The following is a 19,852-nucleotide window of genomic DNA, read 5'->3' on the forward strand; positions in this document are numbered from 1 at the left end:
CCTCCACAGCTTAATTCCCTGGGGACTTTCTGAGTTCTACCTGGGGCCTGTTCAGCCCTCCCCATGACTCAAGAACTATCCGTATGTCTTAAGAAATTCCTTGTTTTTAAAACCAACTAGAGTGGACTCTGTTGTCTGTAACCAACCTGAACCCTGAATGACATACCAGGGACAAGTTCTGGCCAATACCAGGTGAGTGGCTGTTTGCTGGTAACTGCCTCCTCTGCTGCTTCTTCCTGGGTGAACAGACAGAGATTGCAGGAGCAGATCCTGTCACTGAGGAGGGCAGAGCAGGACCATGGGGAAGCTTGGTGCCTCGAGGACATTGCTGAATCCCCACAGCAGCTCTGGACTGTTCCGTCTGTAGGAGAAAGATACCATCACATGCTCACAGGTATTTTATAACTAAGAGAAACTACATGAAGCATTAAGCATGAGCTGTGCACAAAAGGAGCCATGGACAATGGTGACTGTGGTCAGTGTTACTCTTTGTTAGGACATCGATACCTCCCAGGACCTCTTGCTGAGTGGGGGACACTGGGACAAAGACACAGAGCGTGAGGAGATGGGTTCCTCCCTGGAAACCTGAAGGTCAAGCAAACAGCTGCTGATGAATATGACTGGATCTGTGTGTGTAGCATGTTAAACATTTACAACAGGGTTTATATCTCTGTCTTTCTAAAACCCTCACTTATAAAACATTTAGTGTTGGTGTGACCTATGTCACACTGTTTAAGGGGATTTAGCAAAAATGAGTTTGGGAAAACTAACAAAACCCCACCTTAGGCTGCCTGCTTTGTTCAGCTGAGGAGTCAAAGGTAGTGGACAAGTGTTTGTTCACTGTGGGCTTGAATTCTAGTTTTGCCCTTGACTAATTTTCTTTCTTTCCTTCCTTCCTTTCCTTCTTTCCTTTTCTTTCTTCTTTTTCTTTTCTTCTCTCTCTCTTTCTTTCCCACAAGAGCGATGTAGGCTCCCAATACCACATTCAAATAACACTCAGTGCACTTAGTAAGAGTGAAATTCTACACACCTCTCCAACTTATCCTGCAGAAATAATGCCAGCTAGAAGTCTGCGTTGAGGCAAATCTTGCTTTGTTTTCAAACTTTAGTATCTGCTTTGATTATTAATTAACATGTTCATTCTCTAAACTCTTTTAAAGCAAAGCCTCTAACTCCACTCTGTCCAACAGCCTTTCTCCACGTGTTATCATCCAAAGTCTGTCTTACCACTCCATAACCGCCTCCAGATCATTACCAGTATCTTCTATTAGGATTTACACCATCCTGGGCAACTTCAGGATGTATCTCAGGTTTTCTCTTTCCATTCCAGGTTCTTATATGTCAATCAGAACATCCCTATTACTCCGCTGCAGGATACTGAGGCTTGTGTCCTCATCTGTTAGCACTGATTGTGCTCTAGACCTTGTCATCAGCATGTGGCTCTGTTCCACCTTCAAGTTGTCACTGTTTCCTTTTTGTTCTTTCTCTCCCCCCACTCCTGCTCTGCTTTACCCTCATGGAAATGTCTATGTGGGCAGTGCCTGGGCTTCACTTCATCTGTTTCACCCACTCTTGACTCTGTGATCAGCTGCTTCCATGCTGCCTTCCCCACCACTCTGATGACTCCCCACCCAGCCCTTGCTGTACACACCATACCAGCCCAGACCTGGATTGCCCCCACAACTGCCTTCTCAGCTCCTCTTGTGGAGACAATGCAAAGATCCAGAAGTTCATTAATGCTTGGCTTTCAATGGACCCCTGCACTATCTGACCATCCTTCCAGTCTGCTCTTGCTCAGTGGCTTTGATGACTCTCCTCTACTTATACTGAATATTCATTCCTACCACAGTGCCCTCATTCTTGGAAGAGGTCCTTGCATCTTATTTTCTTGGGAGGAGCCAGGAACCTGGTCTCCATTTTTAAATCACTCTGTTCATAGAAACACATGTTTTATTAAACTGCAAAAATCTTGGAGCAGGCACCTGTTATGCACCACTCCACCTTCTTTCAGCCATACTTGTTTTCTACTCCAGTCACCGCTGTGGTAAATAGTTCTGCCATGGGTCCCACCAGCTGTGCCTGAAGGCAACCTGCAAGCACCTCTTGCCTTCTATGCTAAGGCTTCTCTCTTGTCATTTTGGCTTGGAACAAGGCAGACAACCCTTGGCATCCTCATAAACACAACCTGGAAGTGCTGGGGAGTTAATGCTTCATGGAGTATTCTTTGACCAGTGGAGGGTGCAGACACATTCTGCCTGTTTTCTCACACCACACAGACAGTCCTGAGATGTGTGTCCAATGGCCTCTCAGGTGCTTTGTGGGGTCAAGCAACTCAATAAGAGAACTTCCCAGTGTGTCACTCTCCTTCACTGCTGCTTCTTGGGATCACAATCTTAGCAAAAGATTTGCAGATATGTGTTTTTCTCATGTTCTTGTCTCTGAGGAAACCAGGCTAAGACACATCCTTTGTTCTTCTTTCCAGATTCTGAAATATTTTTCCTCCTCTGAGCTAAAAACCAGCCCTTCCCCTTTCCTGAGATGGTTTTCTTCTATAGTGATATCCTCACCTCCTCCAGTAAGTAAAATCTTGATAGTTTTAAGAGATGTAGAATTAAAAAAATTTTTTTTTGAGGATCTCTCTTGTATATAATTGTCTCCATAAAATAGAATACCGGAAACTCCAAAGTGATGTCTTAAGCCCCTAAAGTGGTTTTATAAAGGCCTCTTTCAAGGCCTTAATCTACTTATGCTCTGTGTGGTTCTTGACTATTAGCCAACCCTTCTATGGTCCTTGATTCTGTGATTTTTCTCTCGTGTTTACTTAATAATTACATCATCTCTTTCTCTCCCTATAGCTCTTCTTTCTCTTTCCTTTCAGCACTATCTAAAGGTCATAACTTTTTTCCTATCTTCTTTTACATTTCTTCTTCATGAATTCCAATCCCTTGTTTGAATAATCCTAAAGCTACCCCCACTTGGAGGACAAACCCAACACAGCAGGACTCAACACAGGAAGGTCATCTTCTTAATACTTGGTAATCCATCCTCAACGAGAATACCTCCAGAAATGAAGGTCTTACCTCTTTACATGGCAGATTTTTTTCATTTCTAGAGAGTGCTTCTGTGTAAAATGGTTTGTTATATATGGTTGACTCTGTCTCCTGGTAATGAGATATTGTTTCTCTGCCTTCCAAAGCAGCACTGAAAAAAATCTGCCCTCTTCTTTTTAATAGTCCTTTGCAATACTCTGTTGTCTCATACTAAGCTCCCTTTGGTCCCTCAGACTTGATGCCCCAGAAGCATTTTTTATTTTTCCTTCTCCTTCAGTCCAAAGAGCAAACAACTGCAAGTCTTGTTTTGAAATTTCTTCTGCAGAAATAGCATATTTCAAGGTAAAAGAATGAAATATTCTAAAAATGACTTCTCTCAAGTTAATTTATAAAGATAATGCAATAATGATAAAAATCCCCACTGCATTTTTTCCAAAAGAGTCAGTGCGAGTATTCTGAAGATTCAACTGAGATAATAAAAATATTCCAAAAATGAAGAGTGATAAGGAGAGATTAGCCATATGAATCATTAAAACAAAGTTAGAGTTATAAAAATGGTATGGTACTAACTTGGGTGTATGCAGATAGATCAATGGAACATCATAAACAGTGCAGAATTATAGTTTATTAAATATATAACTGTGAAATCTAAAAGAAGACAATAAGTATCAATGAAGAAATTAAAGATTACATAACAATGATTCTGGAATCGCTGGCTGCGAATTTAGAGGAAAATCCAAATTTAGATGGTCACTACAATAGGATGAAGTCCATATGGGATTAATGGATTTAAAAAACAAAGCCATAGAAAAACAGGAAAATTACTTGAACAGTGATCAAATCTCTGAACACTGAGAAACTTTAAAGATAAGAAGTATTGATGGTGCAGCCACTTTGGAAAAGAGTCTGGCAGTTCCTTGAAATGTTAAATGCAGAACTACCATATGACACAAGCAATTCCATTGCTAAGTATATACCCAAGAGAAATGAAAACGTGTTCACATGAAAACTTGTACACGAGCATTCCTGGCAGCATTATGCATAACATCAGTGGACAAATGGATTAATGAAATGTGATATATTCATGTGGCAGGATATTATTTGGCAATAAAAAGGAATGAGGTACCAATATACGCTGCAAAATGGATAAACTTTGAAGACATGTAAGTGAAAGAAGCCAGTCTGAAAGTACTACATATGATATGATTCCCTTGACATGAACTATCCAGAGCAGGTAAATATATACAGACAGAAACTACATTCTTGATTGTGTAGGGCTTGGGGTTGAGTGAAATCGGGGGTGATTGCTAATGGTTGTGGGTGGAACCCCACAAGGATAAAAAAGTGATAAAAAAAAGTTCTGAAATTAGGGACACGTGGGTGGCTCAGCGGTTGAGCATCTGCCTTTGGCTCAGGGTGTGATCCCAGTCTGGGATTGGGTCCCATATTGGGCTCCCTGCGAGGAGCCTGCTTCTTCCTCTGCCTATGTCTCTACCTCTCTCTGTGTGTCTCTCATGAATAAATAAATAAAAAATCTTAAGAAAAAAGTTCTAAAATTGATAATGAGGCTGGTTGTACAATTCCATGGATGTGCTAAAAACATTGAATTTATTATTTTAAATGAGTGTATTAGGAAGTATAGGAGTTATATCCATAAAAGTGTTGAAAGAAGAATTGAAGTCAGCAAGGAAAGTATCAACTTATTACATTCCAAAAATATGAATCTTATCCTAAATCCTTTCTTGAATAAGATAGAAGTGTACACTATTCACAAGGCAGGGAGCTAAAATAAAGTAAGAACTGAAAAATTCTGTTTGTACTTTCTCCCCCCTGCCCTTATCACCTATGTATGGTAAGACTCACTAAAATGTTTTGTAATCATATTTCACAGGATCGTATTTCAATTCAGTGAATCAAGTCTTTACATTTCTTTTTAGAGTCTTCACCTTCGTGTCCTACATAACACACCTTGTCCAGCAACCCCCTGGTGAACTCCCAAGATGTGACTCTTCATTTCCAAAGTGAATCCACTGGATATTAATACTGTAGGTAAGGAATAATGATCCCAACTTAAACTTATTGGAGAAATAAAGAAATTTCTGCAATGGGCACTTTAAGTGTGCATTTTGCTTATTGAAACCAACCAGCATGTCTTCAAAGAATAACACAGAGCATTTTACAATTAAGCCCAAGATTTGGAGTGAAGAATTCAGATGTTACTGCTTTGCTGGCTCAGGCTGTTAATACTGCGCTGGTTCTTCCCATAGGTCGCCTTCATTAGGTATCACAAAGCTTCATCTGTGGTACAGTGATGTCATACTCCTTCCCTTCAGTTGTGAAGTCTGTTTGTTCAGTCTTCAGGTTGATTTCTGGAGTATTGAGAGAGATTTGACGTCTATTTAGTTGTGTTTGAGGGATGAGACCAGCGTAGGGTCCTCCTACTATGCTGCCATCTTAGCTCCTCCCAAAAGCAAGACGCCGTACTCCCAACACAGGACAATCTTCTTCCATATTCTCTTGGCAAATCCATTCAACATTCTTTAGTTTTTCAAGTAGAACTCCTTTGCTTTTCCAACTTGTCAGTGGTTTCAATACATTGACCTGTTGCATTGATTTGGCTGCTTTGTTATTTCCATTACCTAAGCCAAGATTCTTTCCCTCCAAGCCAGAACCTGTATTGAGTTCTTTGTTTCCAAATGGAGCCCTGGGAGATGCATGGTTGGTTTATTCAGAACTGTAGCAACAAGGGAAGGTGCTCCTGTCATACCTTGACCTTGCCTAGCAAATACAGTAGGGTCACAATCTTTGCCATTACACTTTGCATCAAGATTTTTTTGAACCACTGGCTAAGTTTAAAAAACTTGAGACTTTCCTTTCAATGACTTTATCCACAAAAGAATTTTTTGTCAACCTTCATTCTCTTAAAACCTACTTGTCATATCTTCAAATTCTGGGTATATTAATGTTCCAGCCTACCTTGGAGTTTAATTTATCCAAAGCAATATAACCAGGGAACAGCATATTCACAAATGGACAGTAAGCAGCCTCCAAGCACAATTGTTCAATTTTTGTCAGGGCCAACTGCAGAGGCACATTCATCCAAGCCAATATCACCTCCTCTTACTGGAAGCAGACTCAGAATTGGAATATAAAAATGGAATGGCATCCTTTATGCAGTGGTTATAGAGACATATTTTAGAGATGCCACAGAAGTGGGTGACTGGCCATTTAGAAGGTCATCATCACTCAGGGTCTAATCTAACTTTGAGTTACAAGAAACTCAATTTTTTTTTTCAGCGAATGTGGACCTGATCATGCTCTGAGGAACAAGCTCATGCTACTCAAAGCCTTAGGGGGCTGGTGTATAAGCCTGGTGAGGTAATGTGAGGCACGGGGAAGAAGGGAAAAGGAAATGGACAGTTTATTAACTTTTTTTGCAAAAATCCCAGCTTGCAAAGCACATGTCCAAGAGGGAGGAGCCTCTTAGGATATTTGGGAGACAAACTGGCACAAATATTTAAACAACCAGTATAGTAGAATGTGTAGATTTATGTACCAGATGGAGAACCAGTGATTAGAGGACACACTGGCCTTAACTTCCTGAATCCCACCAAGCCTGTATGTTCAGCTGAACTGGGCATCTGTTGGCAACCTGCTGAAGTGTAGGTGGCTGGAATCCACAGTTCCACATCATGGTGTGTTCTGGGTGTCAGCCAGCCAGATGGAGAGCGCCCTGGCTCAGGGGGCTATGACAGTGTGCAATAAAGATTAGGACTCCATTGCCCAAGAGAAGGTGTCTTTGGAACTCTGTGGAGGACTGCCCTGGTTTAGTGGTGTCATCCTTCACTATGTCCCACATTTCCAGTTAGTCTTGGGTCTCATCTAGTTAAATACCCACTTCCTGATATTTGCTAAACTATCTGGATCAGGAGCATCCTCTGACCTGCTTGGATCACTTAATAGCTTAGCTGGCAACCTTCTCCATCCAACATCCCATCCCCAAGCCCCCCATGAATTTCTGGCCAAGCACTCCACCTACTGGTGACACTTGATTCTCATAGACTGAGATCTTAAACCCAGCTGTCCCAGTACTTGACCAAACCAACACTTACCTTGAAAGGCCTATTTTAGAGGGGTTGCTCACACTCCCTTTATCCTATTACTACTAGAAGTTTCAAACTATTGACAAGAAAATCAATGTTTGTTACGGGCATTATCCGTGAAGCAATAGGAGATTAATTAATTAATTAAAAATATTTTATTCATTCATGAGAGACACAGAGAAAGGCAGAGACATAGTAAGAGGGAGAAGCAGGCGCCATGCAGGAAGCCCAATGTGGGACTCCGATCCTGGGACTCCAGGATCACGCCCTGAGCCAAAAGCAGACGCTCAATCGCTGAGCCACACAGGCATCCTAGAGATTAATTTATTTATATACCAGATACTGATAGGGTGAAACCAGAAACAAAATCCAGCTTCTCATCTTGGTAGGAAAGAGCTCAAGTAGTCAAGAAGGTGGCAAGAAAGGCCATCTATGCTCCTTATTCAACCTTGTCCTAATTCCAACTGATTCCTCTAACTTATAGTCTTCAAATCTGTGATTTGGTTGTCTGTTATAAATCCTTAAAGTTTACTGAGAAGGAAATAGCAAACCCAGAACTTTGCAGATCATTAAACTCCCACTTGGGTGACTTGTCCAAACTGATGTTTTTACAAACTCCTGGAGTCCTACTAACTTTAGATGACAAGGCAGTATTGCTAGTTGGTTAGTCAGAAATGAAATTCAGGTTCAATTCACAGGATTTAAAAAAAAGTCAATTCTTCAGTATTTTAAATACCATCTTGCAAAAGCAGGCAATGCTGAAAATATATTCAACTGGCTGATACAGCTAGAATGATAGTAATAAATTTTCTAATGAAAAGGATGGTAAAATAGTAAAACTAGCACAGAAAAACCACACCTTTACTGTGTCAAAAACATAAAATGTTGTAGATACGCAATGTTACTGGTTTTAGCAAGTGAACTGTAATCCTGTACATTGCAGTTTGTCAGTCTTTGAAAAACATGACATAAAAGTAGTATGGAATTAAAGAACTACTTTTAAAAACGAAGGAATCATAAATACTTGTAAACGAGGAGTATAAAGGAAAGTCTTATTGCAAAGTCTGCTGGACCTCTAAGAAATCTGTTTCACTGTTTCTGATTTCTATGGCATCTTACTAGAAAATGTGCCTCCAAGCAGAGAAAGAATACATCATCTGGGCCATACTTGCAGCATCAAGGTTGCAGATTCTGGTCCTTGATCAACTGAGTTTTGTTGGACACCCATGATGCACGCACATTTTATAATATGGAAGTGTAGCAGAGAGAAAGAAGGCAAAAACACACCTCATGGAGCTTATGCTTGGTGGAGGCAGTTTGGTGGTGGGATGGGGGGACATACACAGATAAAATGATTGATTGAAATGATTGATAGAGCAATTCAACTCATTTATATTTGTTTGGTTTTGATGAGTAGATCTTGAACTCTTGTCCTTCCATTATGTTTTTCTGTTATTTTTCCTTCTTTGTTACCTTCCAGGATTGAATGGCCTTTCCTTTCCTTCCTTCTTAAAATTTCTGGACTTTGTTAGGCAGAGATTTGCCAAATAGAACACACTTGTCTCTTGTAACCGGGTGTAATTACTTCAACAGAAAACAATAACAGCAACAAAAACCCATAAAGCACTTAGTGTCAGGCGGTTTTCAATGCTTTATGCATATTGCTCATGTAATCTTCTCAACAATGCTTTGAGGTAGGTTCTGTTATTACTTTTTTAAAAATACTGTATCTATACACAGATAATCTAAACTTCCTACTCCTGTTCTCTACTTTCTCTTAGGATTGCCAGAAGTAGTTAAATCTCTGTGGCAGCTTATCATAAAATTTTTTATCATATCATAAAATTATAGCATATTTTAGCTATATCATTTTAACATATCATATTTTAGCATATCATAAAATTTTTTGGCCACATGCCTCCTCAACTTTGTTCAGGGGCCTTCCTTTCGCAGAGAGAAGACTCCAAGTGCCTCCCAAGTCAAGAATGTCAGCATTAGTGAGGATCTATGAAAACACTTAGATTAGAAACATATTTATTCTGAACTGAACTTCATGTGATTTAAATTTTATTGGCTATATTTGGCAAGATAGTAAATGCTACAGTTACAGCCGCCTTCGCTGCTGCTGCCTTTTGAAGTCAGGATCAGCCCTGGTGGCTCTTGTGCAGGGTAGAACATTCTGCATTCCATCAGTTTTTAACTTTTTAAACTTTCAGGGGAGGAGTTCAGACACATGGGATTATAACCTAATGTGGTGAAGTTCTCCAACTTGTCCACTGGATTTATTTGGATTCCTTCTTTGCTGCTATGACCTACAAACAAAATGGAGGAGAGTTCTGAAAAAGACTTCATCAAATTCTTCTATTATTATTCTGATTTTTCAGATATGGAAACTAGAGAACAGAGAGTAACTTGCCCAGGTTCTTTTTTTTTTAATAAATTAATTTTTATTGGTGTTCGATTTACCAACATACAGAATAACACCCAGTGCTCATCCCGTCAAGTGTCCCCCTCAGTGCCCGTCACCCACTCACCCCCACCCCCCGCCCACCTCCCCTTCCACTACTCCTAGTTCGTTTCCCAGAGTTAGGAGTCTTTATGTTCTGTCTCCCTTTCTGATATTTCCCACACATTTCTTCTCCCTTCCCTTATATTCCCTTTCACTATTATTTATATTTCCCAAATGAATGAGAACATACACTGTTTGTCCTTCTCTGATTGACTTACTTCACTCAGCATAATACCCTCCAGTTCCATCCACGTCGAAGCAAATGGTGGGTATTTGTCATTTCTAATGGCTGAGTAATATTCCATTGTATACATAAACCACATCTCCTTTATCCATTCATCTTTCGATGGACACCGAGGCTCCTTCCACAGTTTGGCTATTGCGGACATTGCTGCTAGAAACATCGGGGTGCAGGTGTCCCGGCGTTTCACTGCATCTGTATCTTTGGGGTAAATCCCCAGCAGTGCAATTGCTGGGTCGTAGGGCAGGTCTATTTTTAACTCTTTGAGGAACCTCCACACAGTTTTCCAGAGTGGCTGCACCAGTTCACATTCCCACCAACAGTGTAAGAGGGTTCCCTTTTCTCCGCATCCTCTCCAACATTTGTTGTTTCCTGCCTTGTTAATTTTCCCCATTCTCACTGGTGTGAGGTGGGATCTCATTGTGGTTTTGATTTGTATTTCCCTGATGGCAAGTGATGCAGAGCATTTTCTCATGTGCCTGTTGGCCATGTCTATGTCTTCCTCTGTGAGATTTCTCTTCATGTCTTTTGCCCATTTCATGATTGGATTGTTTGTTTCTTTGGTGTTGAGTTTAAGAAGTTCTTTATAGATCTTGGAAACTAGCCCTTTATCTGATACGTCATTTGCAAATATCTTCTCCCATTCTGTAGGGTGTCTTTTAGTTTTGTTGACTGTATCCTTTGCTGTGCAAAAGCTTCTTATCTTGATGAAGTCCCAATAGTTCATTTTTGCTTTTGTTTCTTTTGCCTTCGTGGATGTATCTTGCAAGAAGTTACTGTGGCCGAGTTCAAAAAGGGTGTTGCCTGTGTTCTCCTCTAGGATTTTCATGGCATCTTGTCTCACATTTAGATCTTTCATCCATTTTGAGTTTATCTTTGTGTATGGTGAAAGAGAGTGGTCTAGTTTCATTCTTCTGCATGTGGATGTCCAATTTTGCCAGCACCATTTATTGAAGAGACTGTCTTTCTTCCAGTGGAGATAGTCTTTCCTCCTTTATCGAATATTAGTTGACCATAAAGTTCAGGGTCTACTTCTGGGTTCTCTATTCTGTTCCATTGATCTATGTGTCTGTTTTTGTGCCAGTACCACACTGTCTTGATGACCACAGCTTTGTAGTACAACCTGAAATCTGGCATTGTGATGCCCCCAGATATGGTTTTCTTTTTTAAAATTCCCCTAGCTATTAGGGGTCTTTTCTGATTCCACACAAATCTTAAAATAATTTTTTCTAACTCTCTGAAGAAAGTCCATGGTATTTTGATAGGGATTGCATTAAACGTGTATATTGCCCTGGGTAACATTGACATTTTCACAATATTAATTCTGCCAATCCATGAGCATGGAATATTTTTCCATCTCTTTGTGTCTTCCTCAATTTCTTTCAGAAGCGTTCTGTGGTTTTTAGGGTATAGATCCTTTACCTCTTTGGTTAGGTTTATTCCTAGGTATCTTATACTTTTGGGTGCAATTGTAAATGGGATTGACTCCTTAATTTCTCTTTCTTCAGTCTCATTGTTAGTGTATAGAAATGCCACTGACTTCTGGGCATTGATTTTGTATCCTGCCACGCTACCAAATTGCTGTATGAGTTCTAGCAATCTTGGGGTGGAGGCTTTTGGGTTTTCTATGTAGAGTATCATGTCATTGGCGAAGAGGGAGAGTTTGACTTCTTCTTTGCCAATTTGAATGCCTTTAATGTCTTTTTGTTGCCTGATTGCTGAGGCTAGGACTTCCAGTACTATGTTGAATAGCAGTGGTGAGAGTGGACATCCCTGTCTTGTTCCTGATCTTAGGGGAAAGGCTCCCAGTGCTTCCCCATTGAGAATGATATTTGCTGTGGGCTTTTCGTGGATGGCTTTTAAGATGTCGAGGAAAGTTCCCTCTATCCCTACACTCTGAAGAGTTTTGATCAGGAATGGATGCTCTATTTTGTCAAATGCTTTCTCTGCATCTAATGAGAGGATCATATGGTTCTTGGTTTTTCTCTTGCTGATATGATGAATCACATTGATTGTTTTACGAGTGTTGAACCAGCCTTGTGTCCCGGGAAGAAATCCTACTTGGTCATGGTGAATAATTTTCTTAATGTGCTGTTGGATCCTATTGGCTAGTATCTTGTTGAGAATTTTTGTATCCATGTTCATCAGGGATATTGGTCTGTAATTCTCCTTTATGGTGGGGTCTTTGTCTGGTTTTGGAATTAAGGTGATGCTTTGCCCAGGTTCTTGACTGCTGGTGAGTCCTGGAGCTCAGATTGGATCTCACGCAGCCTGGCTCCAGAGCCTTTCCCCATCTGATGTTATAAGGTTATTTTTTATATTTTCTCCTGAACATTTTAAAGTTTTACTTTGCACATGTGATTTTTTAAAACATACCTATAATTAATTTTGAGCATAATATAGATATTTTTTAAATGGATGTATAATTGACATATGTTATTAGTTTTAGGTGCATAACACAATAATGATTCAATGTTTGTAGGTATTTCAAAATGGTCTCCATGATAAGTGTAGTTAATATCCATTATCATACAAATTTGAGAATTTTTAAAGTTTACTCTCTTATAAACTTAAAAATGTGCAACAGAGTATTACTAACTATAGTCACCATGCTGTACATTAAATCCCTGTGACTTATTTTATAACTAGAAGTTTGTACCCTTTGATCCCTTTTACCAATTTCTTCCCCCCACTCCCCACCTCAGTCAACTACCAATTTATTCTATGAGCTCAATTTTATTTTGCTTTTTTAGATTCCACATTTAAGTGGGACATCATATATTTGTCTTTCTCTGTTTGATTTATTTCACTTAGCTTAATGTCTTCAAGGTCCATCCATATCATTGCAAGTAGCAAGTTTTTATTTTTTTCCATGGCTGAATGGTATTCCATTGCACATATATATCACAACTTCTTTATCCATTCATCCATTGATGGACATTTAGGTTGTTTCCATGTCTTGGCTATTGTAAATAATGCTGCAGTGAACATGAGGGTGCAGATATCTTTTCATGTTAGTGTTTTCATTTTCTTTGGATAAATGCCTAGAAGTGGAATCATACAGTAGTTCTATTTTTGATTTTTTGAGTAACCTCCATATTATTTCCATAGTGGCTGCACTAATTTACATTTCCAGCAACAATGACCAAGGGTTCCCTTTTTTCCCACATCTTTGTCAGTGTTTATTACTTTTTGTCTCTTTGATAATAGTCATTCTGACATGTGTAAGGTGGTATCTCATTGTGATTTTGATTTGCATTTTCCTGATGATCAGTGATGTTGATCACCTTTTCATGTATCTGTTGACCATCTGTGTGTCTTCTTTGGAAAAATAGAATTAAAATTATTTAAAATGGGATTGGTTGTTTTTTAGCTACTGAGTTGTAGTTCTTTATATGTTTTGGATAGTAACTTCTTATTAGATACATGATTTGCAAATATTTTCTCCCATCTAGTAGCTTGCCTTTTCATTTTGGTTTGATTACTATGGCTTTATAATATAGTTTGAAATCAGGGAGCATGATGTCTGTAACTCTCTTCTTCTTTGTCTAGGTGTCCAATTTTACAGGAAGACCTCATTTTATTGTGTTTTGAAGATACTGCATTTTTAAAAAAAGATTTTATTTATTTATTCATGAGAGACAGAGAGAGAGAGAGAGAGAGAGAGAGAGAGAGAGAGAGAGAGGCAGAGACACAGCAGAGGGAGAAGCAGGCTCCATGCAGGGAGCCCGACATGAGACTTGATTCCGGGTCTCCAGGATCAGGCCCTGGGCTGAAGGCAGCACTAAACCACCACCCAGGCTGCCTGATACTGCATTTTTTACAAATTGAATGTCTGTGGCAACCCTGTGTTTATCGAGTCTATTGGCACCATTTTTCCAGAAGTGTTTGTTCACTTTGTATCTCTGTTTCACATTTTGGCAATTCTCGGCATTTCAAGTTTTCTCATTATTGTCATATTTGTTATGGTGATCTTTATCAGTAATCTTTGGTGTTACTATTGTAATTGTTTTGAGGTGTCACAAACTACTCATTCCAGACCAGAGAACTTAGTTGTATAAATGTTGTGTGTTCTGACTACTCCACCTACAGGCAGTTCCTGTCTGTCTCCCTTTCCTTTGGCCTATTCACTGAGACACAGTGTTGAAATTGGGCCAGTTAATAACCCTACCATGGCCTCTAGGTGTTCAAGCAAAAGGAAGAGTTACACATCTCTCCCTGCAAATCAAAAGCTAGAATGATTAAGGCTAGTGAGGAAGGCACGTTAAAAGCCAAGACAGGTCGAAAGTTAGGCCTTTTGTGCTGATTAGCCAAGTTGTGAATAGAAAGGAAAAGTTCTTGAAGGAAATTAAAAGTGCTACTTCAGTGAGGACACAAATGAAAAAAAAAAAAAAAAAAAAAAGCACCACAGTTGAATGGTCTGGATAGAAGACAGAGCCACCCACAATGTTCCCTTAAACCAAAGCCTGATCTGAGAGCATGGCCCTGACTCTTCAATTCTGTGAAGGCCAAGTGAGGTGAGGAAGCTGCAGAAGAAAAGTCTGAAGCTAGTAGAGGTTGATTCGTGAGGTTTAAGGAAAGAAGCCATCTCCGTAACATAAAAGTACAAAATGAGGCAGCAAATGCTGATGTAAAAGCTGCAGCAAGTTCTCTAGAACATCTAGCTAAGATAACCAATGAAGTGGCTACACTAAGCAACAGATTTTCAATGTAAACAAAACAGTCTCACATTGGAAGAAGATTCTATTTAGGACTTTCATAGCTAGAGAGAAGAAGTCAATGCCTGGCTGCCTCTTTTGTTAGGGGTTAATGCAGCTAGTAACTTTAAGTTGAAGTCAATGCTGATTTTCATTCTGAAAATCCTAGAGCCCTTCAGAATTATGCTATATATGCTCTCCCAGTGCTCTGTGAATGGAACAACAAAGCCTGGATGACAGCTCATCTGTATACAACATGGTTTACTATTTAAAGCCCACTGTTAAGACCTACTGTTCAGGAAGAAAAGATTCCTTTCAAAATATTACTTGCTCATTGACAATGCCCTTGGCCACCCAAAAGCTCTGATGGAGATGGATGAGATGTTGTTATCATACCTGCTAACACAGCATCCACTCTACAGACCATGAACCAAGGTGTAATTTTGACTTTCAAGTCTTATTTCAGAAATACATTTTAAAAGGCTCTAGCCACCATAGACAGCAATTCCTCTGATGGATCTGAGCAAAGCAAATTGAAAACCTTCTGGAAAACATTCACCATTGTAGATGCTATTAAGATCTCATTCATGATTCATGAGAAGAAGTCAAAATATCCACATGAACAGGAGTTTGGAAGAAGCTGATTCCCATGCTCATAGATGACTTTAAGGGGTTCACGACTTCAGTGGAGGAAGTACCTATGGATGTGGTGGAAATAGAGACAGAATTAGAAGTGGAGCCTGAAGATGGAACTGGTTGCTGCTGTCTCATGATCAAACTTGACCAGGTGAGGAGTTTGCTTCTTACGGATGAGCAAAGAAAATGGTTTCTTGAGATGGAATCTACTCCTGGTGAATATGCTATGAAGATTGTTGAAATGACCACAAAAGGTTAAGAATATTACAGAAACAGTTGATAAAACAGTGGCAAGGTTTGAAAGAATGACTCCAGTATTGAAAGAAGGTCTGTGGATACTTTCAAATAGCATCACATGCTATAGAGAAATTAAATTGTTCATGAAAGGAAGAGTCAATGGATGTGGCAAGCTACATTGTTTTCTTATTGTAAAAAATTGTCACAACCACCACAGCCTTCAGCAACCACCACCCTGGTCAATCAATAGCCATCAACATCAAGGTAAGATCCTCCAGCAAAAAGATTATGATTCACTGAAAGCTCGGATGATGGTTAGCATTTTTTTATCAATAAAGTATTTTAATTTTTTAAAAAAGATTTTATTTATTTGAGAGGGCTGGGGGAGAGAGAGAGAGAGAGAGAGAGAGAGAGAGAGAGAGAGATAATGAGAGGTGGGAGGGGCAGAGGGAGAAGCAGACTTTCCACTGAGCAGGGAGCCCAACTCCAGGCTTGATCCCAGGATCCTGAGATCATGACCTGAGCCCAAGACAAACCCTTAACTGACTAAGCCACCCTGATGCCCCAGCCCCTGCCCCACTCCTGAGAGCCCGAGGAAGGGCAAATGGAGAACCCCGGGTCCCACGGCTCAGGGAATCCTGGTGACTTGGGAGCTTGCACCAGGTGACCTATGACTGCCATTACCTCTTGCAGACCTGCCCCAGCTCCCTGAGCACCCAGCCTGCGCTGCCATCACACTCCGCTCAACCATCCACACCAGGCTGGCTGCACCTCCTGTACCTCTACCGGCTGGCTGGGTCCCCATGCACTTGCCTCACCTTGGGTGGCTCATCTCACCACCAGAGCTCCATTTGCTCAACAAGAAAACAAGCACATGGGATCTGCTCAGAGCAGGCATTGTCCTAAGCACTGAGCCAGGGTCACAGCCTGACCTCCTACCAACTGTGCACAGCGAATACTATTGATTAGCAATCGTATTTTATGTAAGAGAAACTGAGGCACAGAGAGGTTAGGTGACCAGGCCAAGGGTACACAGCGTGTGACGGTGCCAGGAGTCAGACTCTGAACCACCAGGCTGTGCTGGGTCAGCAGTGAGGATGCTGGTCCAGCCACCAAAGAAGACCCAACGTGGAAATGATCACACGCAGCCAAAAGGCAAGAGGCTTCCAGAGGTGAAGCTGGCTCAGAGCTTCCACTCTGGCCACCCTGCCAGCCGACAGAGTGCAGCCTCTCAGTCCCAGTGGGGACGTCAGGGCCAGCAGGGGACGAGGACCACAGCCTCAGCACCAGGGCCGCTGGCTGCGTGCTGGGCTCCGAAGCTGCTGCCGGGAGGCTCGGTCACGGGTCAGGCCCTGCTGAGGCCACCGCCAGAGGGTCCCTCCCACGGTAAGAACCAGCTACAGGCTGGCCTTGAGAGCTTTCATCCCCCATCATCTCCCTCCTCCTCCTCCTCCTCTTCCACACCCCCTTCCTTTCCCTGCCCTGCCCTGGCCCTGGCGAGGATGTAAGCTCGGGGGCCCAGAGGCCTCACCGCGTGCACCTGTCCAGGGGGCAGACTCAGTGCTGCTTGGATTCAACGTCGGCCAGCGAGCAGGTGCCCGTTGCGATCACTTCTTAGCTCCTTGAGCTCCCTCTGGGTCAGTACAGCTGCCACCCAGCCTTCTGGACCGCTTTTCTCATGAAGAGGCCCTCTGGCGACAGTGGCAGGTGCTCCTCCCCAACTCCTTGCCTGCGTCTTTGGCCGGCCTCCCGCAGAGGCTGCGGATCTGACACGTGCGTGCAGCTCGTGCCTCGCCACAGGCTGGCCAGGTTCCTCTCGGGTGCAGGTGCCGCATTTCCTCCTCCGCCAGTTTTCTCTGAAGTTGCAGGATGTGTTCTTGGTGTAATTCAGGCAGAATTTGAAGCTGCAGCTTTAGCCGCTGAATCTCCCTTTCAAGCTGTGAATTTTCACGCTGCAAAGATGCTTCCTCAGTTTGGAGACTTTTTATTTGTCGTCTAAGCTCTTCATTCCCTTCGCTTTTCTTCCCACGCTTGTCTGGCTAGTTCTTGATGTTCCTGGTCAGAGCTCTGAAGGGACACACTGATCCCAGCATCATCAGTGACATCCTTGTGCCCGATGGGCGGGGTGATCGCTGTGTCCTGCTCCCCACTTTTGCTGGACTCCCTAGGTCCCGGCACCCTGATGATCTGCAGGGAGGTCAGGCGAGGGGCGGCCTGCAGCCCAGGGCCTGTGGGCTGGGACTGGCTGGATCTTTTTTTTTTTTCTTTTATTTATTTATGATAGTCACACAGAGAGAGAGAGAGAGGCAGAGACACAAGCAGAGGGAGAAGCAGGCTCCATGCACCGGGAGCCCGACATGGGACTCGATACCGGGTCCTCAGGATCGCGCCCTGGGCCAAAGGCAGGCGCCAAACCGCTGCACCACCCAGGGATCCCCTGGCTGGCTGGATCTTTCGGGACGCCTCCATGCCTGCTGTCCACTGCCCCAGCCTTTTTCCCCCCTCCTTTTCCTGACCTCTTTGCTTCCATCTTGAAATTCCTTGGTTGAGCAGTTCTGGACTTTCTGGAAAATGAGTGTTTTTACTCAAATGATCCATTATTTTCTTCCAAAGTTGTTCTCCATCCTTCTCTGATACCCTTAAGATGGGTTTTTTCACCAGTGACTTAGGGAAGTTTAGGAGGCTGGCCCATCTGTGCCTTTTTCAGAAAGTTGACAGTGTCCCGAAGTGAGAGCCTGCTCAGGTTTGCATTCATTGCTGACGAGCAGGTTTACAATGTGGGAGGACTGGCCTCCACCCCGGGCGGCCTGAGGGCATCATTGGCTGGTGTCATCTGTCCAGTGTTCTCACTGCCTCCTCCACGGGCTTTACCATGGGAAGAACACCTTTTGCCCAGCGCCTTCACACTTCTTAGAGTGAGTTGTCTCTTCTCTAGGAAAACCAGCACCACAGTACATAGCAGCATCGCCCCAGGGAAACACAGGGACACTTGGGCTATGTCCCCAGCTTCCAGAAAGTACATGTGACATGAGCTCCAGGATGAACTGGAAAGAGAATCCGGGGGCCAAAGGTGGGCCCTCCATGGCTGCGTAGGGCTCCACAGCTCTGCCTCCGAGTGCCAGCCCGTGGGCCACAGCTGACCACTCAGAACCCTATGGAGAGTTCTATCTCTAAGGTAACAGGTGTCTGGCAAACAAGAAGATCAGCTGGGCTGGGGGAGGGGAGGCCAGCCACATTCTAGAGAATAGCTCCCCCCTAACTGCTCTGAAGTAGAAAGCACTGGGGGAGGCTGGAGGGGCCGATCCCAGCCTGGAGCTCACCATTCTAGGCCCCCGTGGCCTTCCTGCAAACCTATGGGGTCAAAGCAGGGCCAGACCATGTCCCTTTATGAGCACAAGAGAAGTCAGGGCAGAATGGTGGAGGTCCTTCCCCTGGATGAGTCTCTGGTTTAAATTGTCCTTCTGCTTTAGGAACTCTGGCGCTATCCACAAAGTTCCTGGGATCTTCCTTCTCTGAGGTTTCCTTTCTTCTTGTTTGTGGTCACTGTGGGCAGGCAGGGACCCAGGACTGAAAAGTATCCCCTAAGAGACCAAGAATCCAATCCTAACAACTCACAAGAAGTCAATTGGAATTGACAGCATCTTACAATTTCCTGGGTTTTCTGCGGAGGCTGCATGCTCCTGTTCAATCCAAGTGGTCCTATAAGGGGATGACTCAACTCCAGGGTGACCCAATGACCTGGGCTCCTTCCATTGTGTGACCCTCCACTGAAGCCTATACCTCCCTCTGTTTTTACTCAAAACTTTCTAAGGCTTGCTCTGCCAAGGCCTATGGGACACATATGATAATGTTCATTATTGCCCTTGTGATTTTCAGAAATCTCAAGTATTTTCTCTTCATTTGGGCCCATCAACTCATCTCTATTTCGACAATAATTTCTTGATAGCATATTTCCAAAACGGGATCACCAATCCAGAATACCACACCAGGAAGGTTTATTAACACCAACACCTATGTATTCTGAGCCCATGGGGCCAGACTAAGTGGAGTTTTGACAAGGAAATCACAGTATGTACATAGACAAGGGGAAAGTACCAGTAAAAATGAAGGGAATCCCAAACTGATCATAAAGGAAAAATGCCTTTATTCTCTCCTGATTTCCTTCCCTGTCTATCTCAGATTTCTGTAGGAAAGTAGCAATTACATTTGTTTCAATTCATTGAAGTATAACATTTAACATGGAAAGAAAATTATCAGAACTTTTTCTAGAAAATTTTAAATGTGATTCAGCCTAAAAGTGAGATGGCATTTGGGGCACCTGGCTGGCACAGTTGGTTATGGCTCCGACTCCTGGTTTTGGCTCAGGTCCTGATCTCCGG

General features: G+C 42.4%; 1 protein-coding gene across 1 annotated transcript in view; it reads right to left on the reverse strand.

The window, feature by feature from the left end:
• EPCIP (exosomal polycystin 1 interacting protein) overlaps window positions 1-18,609 on the reverse strand; it is a 38,809-nt gene extending 20,200 nt beyond the window's left edge. The window contains exon 1 of the mRNA XM_072806787.1: window positions 17,005-18,609. The gene's annotated coding sequence lies outside the window, so the exon portion shown is untranslated. The remainder of the gene's footprint in view (window positions 1-17,004) is intronic.
• Between the last annotated feature and the right edge of the window lie 1,243 nt (window positions 18,610-19,852).

The sequence above is a fragment of the Canis lupus genome, chromosome 30 (assembly GCF_048164855.1).
Source record: "Canis lupus baileyi chromosome 30, mCanLup2.hap1, whole genome shotgun sequence".
NCBI lineage: Eukaryota > Metazoa > Chordata > Mammalia > Carnivora > Canidae > Canis > Canis lupus.